Genomic DNA, 18,617 nt, shown 5'->3' on the forward strand with positions numbered 1-18,617 from the left:
ACCGGTGAACGTGTCGGGTTATTCCAGCCTGGTACCGCGAGCGCTGGGACAATGGAGGCCCATTTGCACCCCATTAGAGAAGCAGGTTAGCAGATGTGTGAGAATCTCTCCCGCATGAACGTCCTCACCCACTCACCCCACACACACAAACACACGCACACTCTCCTGACAGCCCCCATTATGAGTGGAGAAAGTGGGATCTGCATCTCAATACTCGCACAGGAAACACTACTTTGCACTGCTGATCTGCCTGATCCCGCTCTGGCACGTCTTCCATGTCTTTGTCCTTGCTTGACCCTCACTTGTCTCACTCTCTTCCTCTTTTTCTTTTTTTTCTTGAATTACTATCCCGTCTCTTCATTTGCCAGAACGTCTTTTCTCCCTCAGGCCCCCTAGAGTTTCTCTTTTCCCTCCAATCTTATCTCCGCTGATAGACTGAAGGCTCCATCCATACTAATACGTAAGTTTAAAATCTGTGTTTTAAAACTAAAACAATCTCCGTCCACACAAACTGGAAACGTATATATCACTCCTGACCATTCACGTACACTGGGCATGAGTGTGCCAGTGTCAACAGGAAGCAGATTGGTCTGCTGTTGGTTGTGTAGTTACAAAATAATACTGCAAATGAGCAGAAGCTATGGTGGAAAGTAACATGAAGGATTCATTTTCTTTGACCCACGACAAGGTGGAACTATTACTGACAGTAATTTGTTTACAATGTTTTGTATTCACGGCCGCTGCTCGAGTCGCGACTGATAAAAAACAATCAGGAATTGAATGTGGTCGACAGCGTCATCGTTTTCAAATGTCCAATGACCACAATGAAGACGTTGCGTTTTTCAAACTAGTACATTTAAGGCACAAGGAAACTATGGAGCGGTGTGAACGGCAGATGTCACCTTCATTCTTCTCAGTCTTTTGCGCTCGACGTTTCCTTAAGTCCTGGGTTTCTTGTGTGTGATGCGTCAGTGTCCTGCGGGGACTGAATCAGCATGAGCATCTATTACTGTGGCAGTGGGGGAAGATGGATAGATCAATGTGTCGAAGATTTGCGTAGACGCAGCCACTGAGTGTCAGGTTGGGTGAATAGATATATGGATCTGTGGGTGTCTGGTGATTGGTAGAGGTATTGATCGGTCTTTTATCCAGTGAAATGGCAGTTTTACTGGGGCTGTAATGGCAATGTGACACCATTTCAGTGGGTTCTAATGGGTTTCGTACATGACTTTTGGCTTTGACAATTCGTAATCTGCTTGTGGAATGTGTTTCTCATCATAAAGCTAATTGTCACCGATGCAGGGAGATTTATTAAAGGATAACTCACACACCCAATGGTTTAACTTCGTCATACACACATATACATATCCACTACGTATATCATTTTGGGAGGGAATGGTGATTATTTAAAGAAGGTATTGAAAACGCAGATGCCAAAAAAAAGGGATGCTTTATTATTTGGATTCCTTTGGCAAAACTGTGCTGAATCTTGAGTCGTGGGAGAACAGATGATTAAATTGCGACGGCATTTACAAATATAGCCGTGAAGCAGATGGTTGGATGACAAAGGTCTGAGAGTCTGAGAGTATGCTGGGATTGATAGTGGGAATGGGCAGATGAAGGTATTGATGCAGGGAGATGGAAAGACGGATGATGAAAGAGTGGAGATAGACAGAGGACAGAAGGCCTCTGCTACCACTAAAGCCTGATACGCTCCCCAGGGGCCCCTGCAGTGTGTAGGTCGACCCCCGGGGACATGTGAGGGTCGGCCTCGGGGTGCAGAGGAGAATGTGAGGGCTTGGCCTGAGGTTGGGCCTACCAGACAGTGCACTACCCTACACTCCCTTCTTAACTGCCTGAAATGCTGGTACAGATGGCCATGTGTCAAGGACGGGGGCTGCCGACTTCAAGCTGGGGCGGAGGCCAGAGAAGAGATTTACTCCATCACCACTTTCCACCAGCTATTCAGAGGATTGTGAATGTATAATTCCAACAAAGAAAGACAAGGAGATACATCTTGAATGACAAAAGGTACAAAATCAAAAGTTGTCAAATTGAATTTACACGTTCAATGCATTGCCTGTTTATAAAGATGGAAGGAATAACCACTCCCCAAAAATGGAGCCAAAGCATCACGATCGCCCCCTGGTGGCTGACTGTATAAGTCATAAACCGCGCCTCCACCATGCTAACGAATGGGACATGGACCAAATTAAAGTCAAAATATATGTTAAAAACATTTTTCTCAAAGATGGTTTCTGTCATTTTAGGTTGTTCTTATCACACTGATTGGTCAAGGGTGTGTATTGGTTGGATCTGGAAACTGTGGCTCCCTCCCCCGACCGTCCTGCACAGACCCTGGTTCCAAATGGCGTCATCATCGCAAGATGGCAGCGTTTGTATCCAGGTTATTTTGGTTTAATTTCTAAACAGTGGAAGTGGAGAAACATTGTCCATCTTTATAAACTGTCTATGGTCAGATACAACTCAATATCCCGACTGTCATAATGAAGAAAGAACACAGAGCGAGTGGGCCAGTTCTCAGAATTGATGAGATGACGGTAACACAAACAGTGTTGTGTTAAGTAGGAGAAGAGGTTGTTGGCGTCTTGCTTGGCATTGAGTGTTCTATCAGATGGCCGCCCCTCAGGGTGGAGGCAGTCAGGACTGAGCCTCCATGGTGACCTCTGATTGATTAAGAGGCCATTTCTGGCACTCGACTGGCCCGGGGAACCATTTGTCACCTGACTGTGCAGCCCTGTTGAGAAGCTTTGTGTCTTCCAACCTACATGGAGACCTTTTCTCTAAATCCCCAGCTCAGCTGGATCCATTCCGGCCACCCATGTCCAAAATCTGTGCAGTTTCTCTGGTCCGCAGCCTTTTGGATTAGAGTAAACACCAAATGGTAATTTAAAACGTAACACATGTACATTAGTGGTGTCAGAAAATAACAATATGCTTGAGTTTTGCAACATTATGTTTTGATTCTTTATTGATTCTCAAAATGTGAAGATTTATGGCAGGTCCTGGTTTAATTTGGGTTGTGTTCCAATCCTCCCATCTGCTCGATAGCAGTTGTAATTTATCTTCAACATAACAATGTATCTATGTGAATGATCGTTTCTTCTTCTAAAAGTTTTACTATTATTAGATTTTAAAAAGTATCAGTATTGCAATATATCATAATATATAGAAAAGTAACAGGGTAACATGACACACTCACAGGTCACAATTCTATAGACATATATAAATAGAGAGAGCTGTTTTTTAAAAGCTGATTTAAAGTCATACCTAAAGGAATAAATAAAAAAAGAGGAATAAACATGTCTCAGTGTTTACAGGCTTTATAGGACAGTGACGTACTTCAGTCAACACCACAGTATTTGACATTGCATTGCAGACAATGCCGGCCGTCAAGGGTCCGTCACCTCCTGCTGTGGGAAACAGTCAGAAGAATGGGGCTTTGATCCAGAAAACTATTTATGTATATGTCCTCCCAGAACAAAATGCATAATATCAATTTCAGTTTGACTTTAAGTAAGAAGCAGTTCATAACTTTTTAGATCTAAATGTCAAAGGGTTATTATTCCTGCTCTTTAGGTGAGCGGCATGTCAAAAATTGTAGATTTGACGATTATGCCGCCCAGTGTGCTTCACCGGCTGCTTTTATAAAAAAATAAAAACCTTTAACCAAAGGTCAGAGAAAGGTGACAAGTTTTATAGACCACGGTTTAATGCAGCGACTGGAGGTGTGGCTGAAACATATATCTGTAATTTGCTGTGAAATGACCTGTGCTCTGTTTGCACATATTGCTCCTTCACCTTCCTTTTTTATGAGATTATTTTTTTGCCGAGGGAAGGAGGTAAGCAAATCTATTTTGTCATAACTTGTTCTCTGCTCTAAATGACTCTGCTTTGCTTTGATGCAATCCCGGTGACTGTCACATTTACCGGAGGAAATGCGCAGAAAGGTATGTGATAAATTTTGATATAATGTAATTGTGTTTATTGGAGTTTTCTTGGAGAAAATGAGAATGCTAATCATATTCATAGCCAGTGCTGTGGGTAATTTGCGGCCTGCGATAAGCTGCCATATCACTGGGAACTGCAGATGATTGAGTGACGCACGTGACATTTTCCACTCATTATTTATTGATCCCATTTCAGTTCCTATCTAAATGTTTTAATCCGCTTGGTTATCGAAGCGCTCGCGTACGAGAGCTATACGGAATGTTCCTGGATTTGAGCCGATGGTGACACAGTTGCCCTCCATCTTATGCATGAAATGAATGATGATGTGACTTTAATGCAAAGCCACCTTGGCACCATTAGCGCAATGTTTCCACCAATTAAGCATCATGTCCAGGCCCAAGTCGAACACTGACATTCACTCGGCGTGGGCGGGAGCCCGTTGTTCGAGGGCACGAGTTTTATTTCTTCTGATAATGATAATAAACGCGGACTCCCACACACTGTGTCCTTCATTACGGCATTGATCCCATAATGTCTCTGTTAAAATCTATCAGCGTATCCCCATTAATGAACGCTGCAAACAGAGCAGGCAACCACGCAGATGATCCACGTTCCCAGTAGTGAAGTTAATGAGCTAACAGAGAAGTCAACATTTTCAGGAAGGAAGGAAATGACTGGGTTTAGATTGGAGGAGGAAAGAAGCAGGGTTTAGGGCGAGGCTGAAGTGTGAACAGGAAAGGAAGAGGTTGCCTGGTTCACACGCTCTGAAATATGGGTCTATTCTTGCGTGTGATCTGGCTGGCACCCATACGTACACAGACATGTGCACAAATGTACACATGCGGACAGGTGCTGTGTGTGGTACTGACTGTCTGGTGAGCAGCTGTGGGTGGGAGCTTGTGCTGGGCGAGGTGGGAGGTAGCTGTTGCATTCTCAGACCCCACCACCGGACGCAGCATTTGACACAGACACACACAGACAGAGGGCAGCTGCAAGGTGCCATTCAAGGGCCCCAAAGCCAACTGCAGCCACACACACAGAGAACACAGTGTCTCTAACATGATACTCCACCATTGAGCGTACAGAAAGATGAGCCTGCCGCGGCTGCACATCCCATCACAGAGGGAACTTCCTGCAGCTATATCCTGCAGCTATATATCTGTAACAGCCCTGCCACAGCTCTGACCCCAACCAGCCCCACAACCTGCCAATGTGGGCACTTAAAACCAACAACTGCTGGCCCAAATATTTACCTACCCTCTTTCCCAACCCCAGCACCAGCCATATAAGCCCAAGCATCAAAAACCCCGTCCCACTAACCTTCCAGGCCGTCAGTCGCCAGCTTAGTCCTCCTTGGAGCTTGGAGGCTATCAGGGATTTAAGGGAAAAGCCCTTTATCCAGGACTTTCTCTACAGGCTGGGGCGAGCATATGTCTCATGTCAGCAAAATACCATAAATGCTGCAAATGGCATCTTTTCTGCTTCTCAGAGGTGGCAAAAGTTCATGGGGGAGCAAACACGTGCTATATAGGTTGTAAGGGAAATAAATTATCTGGGGAGCCTCAGTTCACATTTCTGTTTACACATTTCATACAGCTTATTATTTATATTCTTAACTTCTGTGCGTGTGGGTATATATTTGAATATCCATGCAGGCAAAATCTTCATGTGCTCATAAAGATTTGCGCTGGCGGGATGGGATGCTTCTTGCTGATTAACCCTTAGCTGGATTGTATACGCTAATCCGGGGGAATAAGCTCCCAGCCCACAGGGATGCCATCGGCCACTAGATCCAGACCAGGTGTCCACACACAGTCAGCTGGGGGCCAGAGTGTGTGTGTGTGTGTGTGTGTGTGTGTGTGTGTGTGTGTGTGTGTGTGTGTGTGTGTGTGTGTGTGTGTGTGTGTGTGTGTGTGTGTGTGTGTGTGTGTGTGTGTGTGTGTGTGTGTGTGTGTTAGAGAGGAACTGGCAAGAATGGCCTCGCCTGCATGACAATAGCAAATGCTGGGATTTACAAGGAGGACCGCTATGCTGGAATTCAGTGGACCATCCTCAGCCCTTATCACATTAACATCAGATACCCTCAACTGCAGAGCAAATGTTAACGCTCACACCCACACCGGGCCGGCTCATGTTGCCTCATACCGAAACACACAGTCCCTCGCTCTGGACCCGTGCCCGTTGAACCAGCTCCATCTATTCTTTTCATCAGCTCCATTCTTACTCCTTCTCTGATCCAGCGTGTACAGGCAGAGTGTTCTGGGAAATCAGCAAATACAGGAAGGCCAACGTCTGGTGTTACTCTCGGGACATTGCGTAAAAAGTCTCTCATCGTGTTACTGCTGCTCGACGTGTTTCTCCACGTCCAGTTGGTTGTGACCATAGACTGTGTATTGTGACACCCCTGATTATCACAGAGCACCAACAATGAGGAGTGAGAACCAGAGCCCGCGTCACCTGTTCCCCTTAATAAAGGTGGTATTAGGAAAAGGCAGCAGGGAGGAAAGCAGCTGGAGAAAGGTAATCCCGTCTCTCCAGGTCAGCCATCAGACAAGCTGTAGCAGGCCCCACTAACTGGAGCCTAATTAGCACACACCAACAGGGATATCGTTCTTTCTCAGACTCGCAGCGCAGCGCACACCCGTCTCTCCGGCCAGACCTCACAGGGTTAATGCGTTCCAGCCTCCACGCTGGGGGTTCGACCGGCTTCGACACGCTGCTCTGTCACACCTCCTCAGGGGATGAAGCGATAGTGGAGAAGGTGGGAGCAGACACGACGCAGAACCACGTAAGATTTTGTGAAATTTCTGTGAAAGTTTATGTGTCAGCGTTTACGTCAGACCTATTCCGTCATTGCCAGACCGAATTCTTTCACACACCCTCATCACAAATAAATCTGTTCTTCAAATTTACAAAAAAAACCTCATTAAAAATTAAGTTCAGCGTCTGGTTACTCCAATAACTCACAAAACACGCTGTCCAAAATCCAATTCACTTCAATTATACTGAGGTAGAAGAAGAAACTTATTAGCCAATAAACGTCAAATTAGACCAAAATAATCAGCATGAATAGGGATCAGAAATGGAAAAAAGACTGTTTATTTTGATAATTTGTGCCATAAAATTGCACTCACCACAGTAATTGCAGAAATTTGAGAACGCTGTCACAACAAAGTCCAAATGGAGCGGAGCAGTGACCATACAGGTTGTAAACAAGCCAACTGTTCAGCCAGATAATCTCCACCACTTATAACTCGTCTGTCACAAATGACAGTTTGGGTCATTATTCTCCCATTTGGCTCAATCGGGATCAAAAATCTATTTATTTTTCAATCTATGACCGTCGTATTACATGAATTAGAATACTTTTTAGAAAATTTGCTGCGTTCCAAGATCTGAGGTCATTTGGTGAAGTTTTATTCACATTACGCAACAAATAGCTACAAATAAAGGTGATCCATTAAAAGTAACTAATACAGACATTGGAAGGACATACTAGGCGACTGGCTAGCAGCGCGTTTTTCCTTTATCATACATTGTTAACCCTTGAAGTTAGAACGCCGAGACGGTTAAAGAGGATATGACGCAAATAAAAAGGTGACCAAAATGAAACGTCCTGTTATGTTTACAAGTCGACAAAATATATAACATAGCTCAAGTTGTGTTCAGACATTTTCATGAAGAATTGTTACAAATTGTATCCTTAACTTTGAGAGTACAGTCGTATTATGAACCAATGAAAAGAAAAACTACAAACATAGAAGTAGAATGTGTCTATTCTGTGAAACTTTCACTCTTACCGACCAGGTGGAATGTGAAACACACACTGCCACAAACACTTGGAGACAGTCCTGTGTGTGTGTGTGTGTGTGTGTGTGTGTGTGTGTGTGTGTGTGTGTGTGTGTGTGTGTGTGTGTGTGTGTGTGTCTGTCTGTGTGTGTCTGTCTCTGTGTGTGTGTGTGGTGGCGGGACAGAGATGGCAACCCTGGCGTCTGACCCCTCACACACTCCTCCACAACACCACTGATCTATTTCTCATCCCCCTCCCACACATGCCCTTCTTCAAGAGTGTCTCCAAATGGTGGTGGTGGTGGTGGTGGTCGGGGGGCGATGGGGGCGTGAGGGTATCAGGTGTCATTTTAAAAAGCAGTTGTCAGGACTGGAAAATGGGGCATGACTTTATTCAGTCTGAGCCGCAGCCTGGTGAAAACAACGTGGCCCCTCGGTGCCCTAACTTCAGTGGAGTGGCCATTTTCGGTGCAGCACTGAGAGCTGCTGTAATGGAACTATATTAAGTGCTCTGTTTTTATGGGATTGATTTTTTCTCCTTCCTGTTGCGCCAAATGAATATTTCGATAGATTTCTGTGCTCCTGCTGGATGCCAGCTGTCATTGAATCCAAAACACGCCTTATATCTCCCACAGGTTCATATTTAAATGAAGTAGAGTGAAATGATTTCTCTGGCTTTCGCATACACACACACACACACACACACACACACACACACACACACACATGCACACACGCACACGCACACACACATGCCCGGCGACTCCAGCTCTTTTCTCTCTCTCTATTAGCCTCACACACATAAGTGCATGTCTGCACACAGCTGGCGGGGATTACAGGAGAGGAAGCAGAGCCAACACACAGGGTTTCAGAGTCAAAACAATGGAGCTGGACTTGACCTTTGACCCGCGTGGCCATTCATCTGGTGATAACATCAGTCAGTTTCATGCGACAGCTCCAGAGTGTGTACAGAGCATTAAGTGAACTCCGGGGCAGACCGACAGATGCCTTACCGAGAATCGAAAAAAACCCTCGTCCTTGACAATGCACACTCCCATCTAAAGGATTAAACTTAAGATAGTGACTGCAAAGTATAAGGGTATATGATAATTAATGGCCTCCATTAGAGGGAAAACCCTTTCTCTGCACTTTTTCCTGGTGGATGGAGTGCTGAAGTAGCTTATCTCTGTGTTTCTGTCCTACCTGGGGCTATAGACAAGTGGTATCCTGCATGTTAAATAAAGTCCCTCCACTCTCTGAGCCCCTCCTCCGTGCTCCCCACATTAAATCAAGTCTTCCCTGCCTCCTTCTCCTCTCTCTCTCCACCCAGGCACTGTTAATGGGATCCTTCCCTGAATTATGATATCCTGGCGTTCTCGTAGTTTTCTGCTTCTGATATTACATCTACTCCCAGTTTGTTGAGAAGGGAGTATTGTCTCTCTGATAAAGACAGAATAATGAAGAACATCGCCTGTGTATATACCGTATGTTATGTGTGTGTGTGTGTGTGTGTGTGTGTGTCTTTATCCCTGCAGAGACATTTTAACTGTCATCCGTGTGCATGTGTGCAGCGCACTATTGCAGTGGGATGTTAATTTTATCTCCCATCAAGCTGGTGGCCGTGTCGCGGACTAAGTAGAGTCATTTACCAAAGGTTACAGCTGCAGTCATGGCTACCAGCAGATGATAAGTCATACCGATGAGCCTTATCTTGGGCAATTTCACTTTATATTCAGTGCTTTTCTCAATTTCTCTGTCTCCTTTTTCTGATGCCCTTCTTTTTGTCTGTGTCCTTTCCCCCCCCCCAGTTTCTTCCTCTTTCTTTTATCCCTCTCAAATCCTGCTAATTCCCCAATCCTTTATTTTTTTTTTTTGCTAGAGAGGAGCTAACCAGTATGTAGCTGTCAGAGGGTTATTATACAGTCTGCCATTTTCAGTGGATCCACTCTACTATATCATATCCTCTGCTATGGCGATATGGAAATGAGACAGCGGCTCTCAACAGGGGCTCTCAAAACAATTATCTATACTTCATAGGCAGGGATGCAGCCGGGCCTGTGGCCAGTGCCCTGGGCTTCCTCATCTCTCTGAGAGGTAAATGTTGCTGAATTGCCGCTTTCGCACAGCGACGGCCCCGTTACAAACAAAGCTGAATGGAAGCCTTTATTATTTTTTTTACTATAGTGTGTCCTTGTGTCTGCAGCCAAATGTCAGAAACAACAGGTATTGTGTGACAGTGAAGTTCGGGGCATTGGTTCAGCAGAGTGGATCAGTGGAGAGAGGAGGACTGGGGGTGATAAAAAGGCATTTAAATTTAGTTATTTTTTAACATTTATAACCTATAACGGGAATCTGCTGAGTAACGTCTGATCTGCTCTCTTCAGCCTAAGAAGGGCCTTAATCTAAAGAAAGCATTGTGAATATATATAAATACTTAAATGCACTGTACACAATAATATAGTGAGTATAAGGAGTGTAAAGTATTGAGTATAAGGGGCGATGCCTGTGTTGATGTCCCTTAAACAAAAACACGTGATTTCCGCAGCGGAGTGTAAACATCATGTTCTGTGACTTTCCTTTTGTTGTGTCAACGCGTCTGTCCCAGAGAATCTCCTGGTGTGTTCTTCACATGTGAAATGCAGAGTCTAGAGAGAATCCCAAACCCGATTGTGCTCACGTGTTCCGGAGTTCACGTCTGAAAACGTCTTTTGTCTCAATCTCCTGTTCCACTTCACTGTTTCTTAACACACATAGAATGTTTTCTTTGACAAAACTCAACCGCGCTTTGTTCCTCCAATTTGCCAACGTTTTTTTAATTCTAAATTTGAAAAGCTGTATTTAAAGACTTTATGTGAGCTCTTGCCAGCTCTATTACTGCAGGCACTTTGATGTCAGTGCCAGAGCTTTGAAAAGCCAAAACACTTTCAAAATACCTATTTCATTTGTAGTAGTGTATCAGTATGAGGGAGAGCAGCCAAACCTGGCCTCTTCAACTCCCCCGAAGCTCCTGGGTGTATCCCTGACGGACCTGGAGGAGGAGGGGGGGGGGTCCCTGATGCATCACACAGATCACATGGAAGAGAACTGCTCTCTGCCCTGTCAACATGTAGTCAGCAGTAAATCCATAATGAGCAGTTTGTGCGTCTGCTTTTTTTTTTGTGCCTGTTTGTTTGTCTGTTTGCCTGCCGGTCTCAGCCTGTGCGTACACGTAGGGCCATGACTGATGCGCGGCCAATCCCTAGACTTGGGGAAAGATGTATGTGGGTGAAAAGTAAACTCGGTAATGAGCACTCTGAGCATGTGTATGTGAAAAGATTCTGACTGTGTGCTTGCGAATCAGTCTCTTGCCCAAGGGGGTGCGGGCTGTGGTTTCAAGCTTCTGAACGGAGGGAGTGATGAGGCAAACTGAGCTGTGTGTCAGTAGCATGAGTCCCACCATAGAATGAAGATTCTGTGGTGGCTGGAGTTCCCCCTTCATCAAGCGCACGCGGTTTTCAGATGACTGTTTTTAGCAGCTGCTGCATGAAAGGTGGAAGACAAGAAGGATTTTTAAAGACCAGGGGATCCAAACACACAAAAAAAAAAAATTCTCCTCGGCTCTGACACTTGATTGTGTGGGTAGACCTGATTTCGCTGCCCGAGCATGCCAGCGCTTTGGGCTGCAACACAGTGACACACCTGCCTGAGTCAGCTGAGTCAGTGCATGCACAGCTGGAGACAGGTGGGAGTACACATACAGTATTTATTCTCAGGAGATTGGGTTGAACTCGGCTTTTCTCCTCCTCTCTTGTCGTCACGCTCTTTTGTTGTTCGTGTCGCTGCTTTTTGGCGCCATGCTGGACATGTTCCTGAAAGTTTCCTGCTGGGATAACGGAAACATCTGACTCAGTATTCCTGGCAAGTGAGAGGGCGTGTTGATGAGGTTTTTTTAATATGCGACAGTTGTGAAATTCAGGGAGTAATCTGATCGTTGATAATTATTTGAGTTGAGCAATAAAATACCCAATATTCCTGAGTTGTGATTCTTATTCTCATGTAAGAATAAACTGAATTTCTTATATTTAATCCGCTTTCAGACATGCAGTGACATTTTCCTTATATTTTCCGGAGGGGCTGTATGTGAGAACCCAAATGTCCGAGTCAGTTACTCTGGAACAGTTTCCGGAACTTTTCCATATAGCCCCCGAGTGAGATGTCTAGAAAACGTCTGTGTGATGCCATGTGAGAACACAGAAAATTGGGGTGGGCATGTTGATGACTTTTCTATTAAAACACAAAACTGGAATAGCACAAATGTCTCAGGATGAAGAGGAGGAGCCATACACGTAGAAGACGCAGATGAAGATGTCGACTCGATTCAAGAGCTTTTAGTGATAAGGGCTGTGTAAACAAAAACACTTTGCTTTCCATAGAGTGGAAACTATAAGTCATGTCCTGCCTCCTGCTGCTCTACCCAGGCGCCACCCTTCACCTTAATGTTCTGGAAATAATCTTGTTGTTGTGAACGTGTCTGACCTGGACAATCTCCTGCTACGCTCTTCATATGTGAAAGGCGAACTCATTGGCATTTTCCATAGTTGATGCTTTAAAAACAACAGCTTATTTCCCTCTCTGTCGCTTGTTGTTGTGCTTCTCCTCCTCCTCAGGTTGCAATGTGTTTCTGGAAGCTGTTTGGATGGAGATCAGCCCTCCTGTCCTCTCTGTTTGTGTCCCAGCAGCTGAACCACAGCTCTTTGGCCACGGGCAGCCAACGGAGCGCGGGACTAATTGAGCAGGTCACTGAGGATCCAGCCTCTCGGAGTCGTCCTCCTCTTTCTGCCTCCGCCTCCCTCACTTTGATGTGGTTCTACTCTCTGCTGTCCACTCAATTACTGCACAGTAATGCATGACAGCACAGTTTGCACGGCCACGACAAGTCAACTCTGACGTTTGAAACTACAAACCCTAAAAATGCATCGCTCCTGTGGAAGTTTCCTCTCGTTTTCCAGAGAGATTAATCACGTTGGGAATCCTCGTAAGCTTCCGCATTTTCTTTTTCCTCCAGCACAATCTCCGCTCATCTACAATCATTTAGAGCTTGTTTTGTTTCCTCTCCTTTTTTCCTCCTGCAGCGTGTGATGTAGGAAATGTTGGAGATGTTTGTCTTTTCAGGCGGGTTCCGTTGTCTTTTGTGTGTCTTGTCTGAAACAGCATGTCAGCCAGGCGGGGCGGCTCTGGGAGGATGTGTGTGTGAGAAAAGGGAGTGTGTGTGTGTGTGTGTGTGTGTGTGTGTGTGTGTGTGTGTGTGTGTGCTGAATAAAATGTAAAAAGCACTACGCCTGCCTGCACACACACACAGCAGCCTTTGGCCTAATGGGAGCTGACACTCTGACAGGCTCTCTGAGCTCTTTATCTGGGCCTCTCGCCTCAGAATTTTTGTGTATGTGTGCATGTTTGCGCCTGTGCATGTGTGTGTTGTGCGTTCCTGCCTGTGTGTGTGTATGTGTGCGCATGTGTGGTTGTGCATGTGTGACCCCAGCGGTGGTAGTCGCCAGGCCCCTAGAGAGTTCTTTAACCTCCTAACAGAGTCAGACTCATTTACATTGAAATGGGAGAGTGGCAGGGCCTCTTTATAGACTGTTTGTTTTCGCTCTATAGAAAAGCTTCGACTCCACCTCTCTCTCACACAGCATGTGCACACGCACGCACGTACGTACGCACGCACGCACGCACACGCAGAGTCACGCTCGCTACATGGGAATGTACTGGGGTGCAGCTCACACAGTTGGTTTTCCCAAACTGTTGGGCTGTTGTGTGCCCTCGTTATTGATCTGCGTTGTGTGTGCGTGGAGGCAGAAGTTATGTGGGCTCTGCTGGACCAGGTCTGCGTGACCGAGGCCTTGTGGTTGTTAGCGGATTGTTTTAGAGCTCTCCTACCTTCCTAATGACTGCAGGCCAGAGCCGATCTGGAGTCCCCCAGGTTCCCATCAACTTGCCGGTCCCGCACTTTAGATAAACGCTGCCCGCGGCGCGAGATGCCGGATCAGAGCTGCACCTCCTCAAAAGAACTTCCCTCGTCCTCGAGAGGGGAAAGCACTCAGTCTGACCCCAGACCAGTGTCTGTGCAAGCTCAAGGCAGAGAGGGTTCCCAGTGCTGCTGGTGGTGGCTGCCAGAGAGAGTATGGGTCTAATTATAGCGAGCAGGAAGTGAGTGGGTAGAAACTTTCTGATGATCCATACAATTATATTTCGGTCCTGGACGCGGCTGAGGAGGGGAGCATCTCTCCTCCTCCTCTTCTTTCCCAGTCTCACTGCCTCTCACATCTAGGGAGGACTTCTGCCCTTGTTTCCATCTTAATACCCTGTTTTCTCCACTATCTCCTTTTCTTATCTTTCTTTAAGGACTCGCTGTAATAAAAAAGGAGAGCGGGGTGCTGTTTGAAGTCAAGTGGTTGGGTAAACGGGGAACACAGCCGACGTTTTCCACCTGTCTTGTTCTCTAATTTCTTCCTGCTGAACGTTCACTTACTCCAGCAAACCCCACTTCCCGAGTAAATGCTTCTCTTTAAAGATCTCAGAGGAATCTATATTTAGCCTCTTTCTGTGTGTATTGCATGTGCACGCACGTGTGAGTAGGAAAGCCTGCTATGTTTATAATGTCGTGCTCAAATGGACACATCAACTTAAAAGCAAACCTAACGCAGATTATTACGAGACAAAGTATTTCATACTGTCATAGGAGTTCGTTTTTACGCTTTGTGAGGAGCCAGCACAACAGGTGGTCAATAAATAGCTGGGTTAACACTGAGCCATTGGATCTCGCAGCATATGGTTAACTGCGGGGATTGAATTTGCAGCAGACAAAAAACTAATTGTTTTTCAGAATCTTCGCTGTAATTGATATATTTAAAATAAGGATTAAGGTGGGAGTAATTTAGCCGCAGGGAGAACGGCAGAATAGGTGAAGGATACAGTGAAGGGAGGAGAGCGAGACTTGCCAGAAGATTGAGAGAAGAGAACAAAGGGATATCTCACTGTTCTATGCTTTCTCCTTGGCTGCTGCCCGTTTGGACGCTCTTCTTTCAGCCGAACACAGTATATAAATGTAAAAACACCCCAGAAGTAGAAATCAACACTCCGAAACCGAAAACCTGGACCTGCTCTAATTCCCCATCATGAATGAAGCGCCTGTGTGCCAGTTGCCATGCTACACAGTGGCAGCCACACTGTATATCAACGGGGCCGTGCCCTGCAGAGGAATGTCCCTGCGTGGTTAGCTTGACTTTTAAACTATGTTTTTAGGATGCAACAATTAATTTTAGGTACAGTTATACATGTTTCAGCTGCACGCCACTTCCTTTTCCTGTCTGGGATGAGTCATTGTGTGTGTGTGTGTGTGTGTGTGTGTGTGTGTGTGTGTGTGTGTGTGTGTGTGTGTGTGTGTGTGTGTGTGTGTGTGTGTGTGTGTGTGTGTGTGTGTGTGTGTGTGTGTGTGGTGAGTTCAGTCACCGCAGTAAGAGCAAGCCACTCTGCCTCCCCATGATGAGATCCAGATGGAAAGTTTCAGTGGATTTGCCCACTCTGCAAACCATTATGGTTCCCAAAATGTTCCCAAAAGGTTTTGCCTTCTTTCTCCCGAAGTCTCTTGTGCTTTAAGATTTTTTGTTTTATACAACAGTGGACACTTTTTTTAGGATTGCACACTTTCTCAATGACTCCTGCTTCCGCAGCAAATAAAATAAACCTAATACATCAAAGGGTTGTTTCATTTTGCAGCATCAAGACTTATATTATTGCCGGATTATCAAGAGCAAGTCAGAAAAGTACCTGCAGTCAGTCACAACAAGGGAGGAGGAGAACTGTTTCTATTTGTCTCAATTTCACCACCACACACACACACACACACACACACACACACACACACACACACACACACACACACACACACACACACACACACACACACACACACACAAACAGAGCGTTCTGAGCTGTACCAAACAAACCCACCAGGGTCAAAAAGCAAGAACGCTTTCAACTTTGGTCAAGGGGTCCTCCACTGATCCCATCCATCAGCTCCCCTCTGGGTGTGGGACACAGATCCAGGGTCAGCTAACTGTTCTCAAAAGCACAACACTAGCTTTGTTGTTACATCAGTATTGTGAGGTAACACACTGTTTTTTTTGCTGTTTCCTAGTGGACATCCTGGTTGGGATTTTGTGTTTTTCATGTTTCTGCTGAGGTACAGTGAAGAAAAAAGTGTAATAATCAGAACTTTGGACCTAAAAAAGTTGTAGAAATATGCTGAAATATTAAGTACGATGTCTTGAATACTTTTATACAGGTCTTAAAGCTATGGGTCGGTAATACTAGAAAAGTTTAGAAACAACCGAGCCTCCCGAATCTTTAATTGTTTAATTATGTTAACCTTGATTGAATGCTACTTCTTTATTTTCCCAAGAGAAAGGTTTTGGCGTCATGCATAGTTTGTAATGTCTGTGTTGTGTACTTTCTTAATGATACAGATCAACAACAAGACCAATGTGGAGCTGATAATACTACAACCCCCCCGGGCAAACACACACTCTGCTTGGCTGTGGGAAAGACTAAGGATACCTACTGTTTCTATCGTGGTATTTCAAGGGTTATTCTCTACCAGGCTACTTCACCTTATCTTCAGTTATGGGGAATCAAAGTAATTCCGGGACTTTGATATTCCTTTATATCAGTTGTACTTGACAAAGATCTTGAATTTCATTCATTATGATCTGAAAAAGTCTCAAATTGAACTTGTTTAAACCTGCAGAAACCCAGGGGTGAATAAAAAACCAAAACTGGGCCTGAGGGGAAGGATGTGATTTGCCTGTTTGTGGTAATATTTCCATATGTAAAACAGAAAGCGTGAGAGATAAGATCAGTGTGTCACTTTAGAGTTCAAATGTTCAGATAAATATGTGGCGATTACATTCCTATGTGTGTGTGTTTGTTTATAGTGTTGTGTGACACTGTGGTCTGTGAACTTCATGTTTGCATAAAAGAAAGCTCACGCAGAGAAAAATGCCAACAGATGATGAATTCGTCCCCGGCGCGACACGGTCAAGCAGTGACTTCGAGAACGCACATCTCCCTTTGTTGTTGTCCGTTTCTCTGAGGATGAGGAGGACATTTTTAAAAATTGGAACATGGTATCCTTAGTGTTCCAGACAACACAGGGGCACGAGGAGGGTCTTCTTATCAGCAGCATCACAGACAGACACCGGTTACATTTAACAGAGAGCAAAGTAAAGCAAACGGAGAAAAATGTCAAACAAAACATGAATCTTCTGTCTCGCTCCTTCACTGACAGACCCCCACCCCCTCCCCAGACCCCTGCCTTTTACTGCCTACTAAAAACTACAGCATTCAAACTTTGCTCAAACCACTTTACAGCGTCGACCCTAAATCTCTGCAGGCAGGCGGGCTACGTGAGCTGTTGCGTAAATTTGTCTATTTTTATTATTTTTTTGTCATGCTTTGCTTGCGGTGAATAATTCACCGGCAGACCTATATATAGGGTTAAGACCACTGGGCTCTGTGTTGTTCATCTGGCTCCTGCTTTTATGTAAGGCTCTTTATATAATCACAAGTTTTAATGGTACATTTCACTGTTGACCTCACTCGTGATGAGCAGACAGCGGGTCGGAGGACTTCGCGTCGGGCTCACACTCGCACAGACACACACTCGCACGGCGCAGTGTGTGTTGTCGGATTTGCGCGAGGATAATGAGCACAGTCGTTTGCGTAGCTGTATAATTTTGTGCCGAATTTGTCTTTTATAAATATCACAGAAACCCTCCATCACCGGCTTTTATTACGAGCTATATATACCAATCTACACACAGCTGTAATATCGCACCTCTGCCTGTCCTGCTGATGAGAATGAGTCACCAGCCAGCAGGCGATGAACAGCCTGAATGGAGGCTGTGGGAGAGTTATTAGTAAACACATTTATCTTCCTGATGCGCCCTCTGTGAGAAGGGACTCAAGTCTGCACGCACCAGCATCCAGCGGCTTCTTATCTGCAGCTAAATGGAAGTCGTGGTGATAACCACAATTAAGCAGGACAGCACAGGATGCGAGAGGGTCACACACGTGGTAATTACTCCGTCTCCACGGCGAGGACAGTGACACTAAAATACTGGCTGTGGATCAACGAGAACCCCGACTGAGAGAAATGTACGCATCGTTGAGATACACAGTCAATGAAACGTCTGCACTGTGAGAATGTCAGGGGTGGTTCACGTCAGGTAGAAGCAGATGACGTCTTCATCAATTCTTAAAAATATCCAACAGAGCTGCAGGGAGGAAGAGTTTTTTTTTAACTCAGAGCTCAACGCACCGCAACTTAGGAAAAACACATGCTAATTAAGAAAGCATCTTCATCAGCTTGACAATACACACGCTGCAAATACACACAACACAAAGCAATGCTTTGTGTTGTGTGTAGCACAGTGTAGCACAGCGACAACGGGGTTGAAAATACACAACAAATATACAAACATGCTGCAAATAGCACGGACGACAACAGGAGTGTTTCCCAGTGATGAACCCAGCTGGGACAAACTTGTTGTTCGATGCTTTGCGACTTTTGAAGTTTGTGAAGTCAGCTACTTCTCGGTAGTGTTGGAAAATCAGCTTTTTGGTTTATTTTAACATGGTGAGCACATGATTCAGGTAACACAGCGTTGTGACTTCAGCTTTTTGCCTAAACCCAGCACAGGTTTGTCACTTTTTTGTGTCTCCTAGAAACACCTCCATTGTCGTCTGTGCTATTTGTGGCGTGTTTATCTATTCGATTGTGTGTTTTCAGCCCACGATACTGTCTTAATATGCTTGTG

This window comes from Hippoglossus stenolepis, chromosome 1 (genome assembly GCF_022539355.2).
Source record: "Hippoglossus stenolepis isolate QCI-W04-F060 chromosome 1, HSTE1.2, whole genome shotgun sequence".
Classification (NCBI taxonomy): domain Eukaryota; kingdom Metazoa; phylum Chordata; class Actinopteri; order Pleuronectiformes; family Pleuronectidae; genus Hippoglossus; species Hippoglossus stenolepis.